This window comes from Papaver somniferum, chromosome 7, assembly GCF_003573695.1.
Source record: "Papaver somniferum cultivar HN1 chromosome 7, ASM357369v1, whole genome shotgun sequence".
Classification (NCBI taxonomy): Eukaryota; Viridiplantae; Streptophyta; class Magnoliopsida; order Ranunculales; family Papaveraceae; genus Papaver; species Papaver somniferum.
Window position 1 is genome coordinate 114282448 of NC_039364.1, and position 4061 is coordinate 114286508.

The window sequence follows — 4061 nt, forward strand, 5'->3', positions numbered from 1 at the left end:
AGTTCTCCTTCAACATTTCTTTCAGCATTTTCCCTTTCATGCAATGTTTGTAACTCCTCAAAAATGATTGTACTGCTTGCATTCATGAGTAGAATTTTCAATTCCAATTAAAGAACATCTTTCCTTGAAAAGTTTTCCCCTTAAAGGAAAAATACCAAGTAAACCTAAAATTCTCACAGAGTCATTATCCGTCAATTGAAAACCAGAGAAATCAAACCACCACAAAAATACCTATTCAAAAATATTCAAGAAGGAAATATGCAAGGAAGACGATTATCAGGCGGCAGAACAGATATCTTCTTCAAGAATATTCGGCTCCAGATCTCAGAAACAGTATGAAGGTTTTATTAATTCATTCAAAGATGTGAAGCCATAAAAGCTGAATGACGGAATGTTACTTGACGAAACCCTAACTTCACCATGAAATCAAGAAAGTAAAAGCAAACTTCTGGAAAGTCAAAAGAGGCTACAGGTTAAGAAGAAATAGCAAAAGTGGAAAATTGGTCGTTAACGGCAGACGCATAGATCAATAGCGCCTTCATCGGAGCTTCTTCAAGCACTCTCCCCAGCACGGTTTCTGACAGCAAACGTTCCATCCAAACGCCGCCTCAGCAGCAAGAACCTCGACGTTCCTTCCAGAAGCCGCCTCAGTAGCAGCAACCGCAGCGTCCCATCCAGAAGCTACCACAGCAGCAGCTTCCACTTCCTGTCCGGCGTTTGCTTCAACAGCAGTCCCAGCGTATGTTTCCGTAGCTTCCCCAGATGCCCCAGCATACATTGCCTCCGTCTCCTCGTCCGCCTTGACGGCATCCTCAGCGTTTGCGTCAACACCCCTAACAGCAGTTTCAGCATCCACTCCAGAAGTTGTTTCAGTTTTGTAAATTGTGTCGATGTCTTCCCCATGAGCCTTTCCAGCTACTTCTTGAGGATGTCCCGGTTCGTCCGCATCAAAGTCAAGGATTACAATACCATCATGGACAGGGTAATTAAATTGGTCCTCACCTAAAAGTTTCATGGACTCAGTCTTCTGTCGCTTCAACCGAGAGGAGAATTGTTCAGCCCTAGCACTGGGTTGTAGAAAAGCTTAGTTGCTCTGAGATCTCCCGACAAGCCGGGATTCTTCATCGTGCATCCACCTTTGCTCCATGTCCACTGAAGCCAAGAGAGTCTGAACACACATCCGCACTCTACATAAATGGGCGAGAGACATGTCTCGTATAATTTCGTCAGCCTCACGGAACATAGAATCAATTCTGTCTAATACCTCCTCATGATAAGAAGACTGGGTTTCGTCGGGTTCAGAATTTCTTTCCGAAGAGACAAAATTGAACTAGGGGAAGAAACACGATACAATACATGTGGGGAAGATGGACGGGATTTTTATGATGATTTGTAAGGGCGAACGATTCAGGGTCACCTCTTATATTCAGCAGAAAATCTTTTACCAGCCCTGAATTAAGGCTTCACACGCGTGATACCAGATGGATTAGATATTTCTTTATACGGAACAATTAGGGTTTTGTGTCCGAGTCATTCTGACTTAGCCCGCGCCATCCTCCTATCACAAGCGCGCGTCTCAAGACAACACCATCGTTTCCGCGCCTAGCCAGCGTCATATCCACGCCAAGCCTTCCACGCTCAAGACAAGCCGCGTCCAAGCCGCGCCAAGCCAAGCCGTGTCCAAGCCAAGTCGCGCCAAGCCGATCCGCGTCCAAGCTAGCCACGCCATCCGCTACTTCATTTAGCCTCCCATCCGCTACTGCAAGCTAGCGGTACCAACGACCCATGGCCAAGATGAATCTATGCAAAATCTGCCAGCACAAGGATCACGGATTTCTCATGCCTTCCACTAAGGTTAGTTAAATTTTCTTGGTGCATGTTGCTCTCTCGATTTTGCTCTCGCCTGTCACCATCTCATGCTTACCCCGCAACAATGCCACTGTTACGTGCTAAGCAGGGGACTTAATGTTGATGGTGGTTTTTAGCTTAGGGTTAAAATCATAAAACCTTGCATCAGATGTGACGTCACTCTGAAAGGAAGCGGTGCTGCGAGTACTAACTGTTAGAGCATAGCTCAGTAAACCTCGCATGCGTTGTTATATCAAGCATGTTTGTCAATGTTAGTGATCAAAACTATAAAGTCTTGATAGTGAAAAAGTGGGGGTACAACAACCACACCCAATATTTCACTTAGCAATCTGTATGGACTAACTCCAATATACTTTTAATAGAATCAACTAGACAGTCGGACTCAATCTTAATAAAGTATATCAACGAGTTATATCTCACTTTATCGATTCAATACTTACTCAAGTAAATAAAAATCTGCGAGTCTAACTGAATACAAGAGAAAACACTTGAACGGTACGAAAAACCAATGTTCAAGGATCAATCAATTTCAATCAACAACCAAAGGTTGGATTTCCCAATTGATCGATTCAACGCAAAACCTATGATATTTCAATTATATAACTGTTAGATCATAGCTCGGTCAACCTCGCATGCGTTTCTATATCAAGCATGTTTGTCAATGTTAGTGATCAAAACTATAAAGTCTTGATTCTAGCCTATTAGCTAAGTCTCGGACTAGGATAGGAAAAGTGTAGTTGAGCTCAAGGACTTCATAGTGATTCAACGACAACGATGAAGATCTACACCAAGGAACCGTGGAACTTCATTAACAAAAAGGTATGTGAAGACTTAAACTTATCTATCACTCGAAAGTCTATCTATTCTTCTCCTACTTCTTATGAGACAAAAGTCGTATGCTATATAGACTAGATCATATACACTTGATATTTAGAGCTGAGTATTCATTGCTTATCTTTTATTCGAAATCATGTGTTGGTAAAGCGTTTCGCTTTGATCAGGTTTATCTTCACCTAGTGACGAAAGTCATGAAAGTTTCAATCACTTTGGAAATTGCTCTGACGAGAAAGGTTTGTTGTTCTTCACGACTGAATATCGCCCTCTGAGAATGTTTCAATGATTTAAATGAGAGTTTAGATTATATAACCATGTATTCCTTGAAGCGAAGTTTTCGAACTTTGTTGATCAAGAGAAATCGGTAGGATTGTGGAATTGGCTTGCCAAGTCCGCGAACTGACGGAAGTTCTCGACCGAGAATTTCTGCTGGGATTTCCAAAACTCGTTTGTGTGCTAAGTCCACGAACTCAGTCCGCGAACTGGCGGAAGTTCTCGACCCGAGAATTTCTGCCGAGTTTGTAAAACTTAACCGATTAACTTAAGTCCGCGAACTTCTTTGTGAGATTAAGAGTTTATGATCTAAAGATGTGCTCTGAACATGAAACATTAATTATTAAGGAATGTTTTATGCAAACCTTGGCTATAATGTTCATGATCCGATTCTAATCGAATCGAATCATCTTTGTTTCAATTGTGTCTTGTGTAGTTACATAAGATCTCATAGCAATTGAACAACTCTTAACTAGTTCATTTGAGTCAATTGAACTAGTTATGGTGAAGAAGAACATGATTAATATGAGATGCTCATATGGTTGAACTTTTGGGTTATCATGTTGAACCAACATACGTGCACTCGTTTGGGCATGGTTTTTCTCAAACCCAGTAAACGTGTACCCAACTGTGTGTGACAAGCTATGTCTTTCGATCTAACGGTTGAGAGATATTGGCTTGAATCTAAATCAGGTTTTCATCTAACGGTGAATAGAGTTTTCTTTGTACCTAAGGCAAAAGCCTGATTTGAAGGATATATAAAGGAGACATCTAGCATTGAGCAAACCTAATCCCCACACGTCTGTGTGCTACTAGTGCTTTCGCTAGAGTCGATCTCCATTAACTCTTGAGTTTCTTCTCTAAACTCGATTTAACGACTTAAAGACTTCATTGGGATTATGAAGCCAGATCGATACTACTTTTATCGTAGTTGTGTGATCTGATCTTGCATCTTCTATCGTACGAGTACAATCGATTGATTGGCTTGAGATCGTGAGAGTTCTTCGATAGGAAAGATAAAGAAGTCACAAACATCTTCGTCTCGTTGTTTGTGATTCCTCGACAATCCGCTTGTGTAGTCAGGA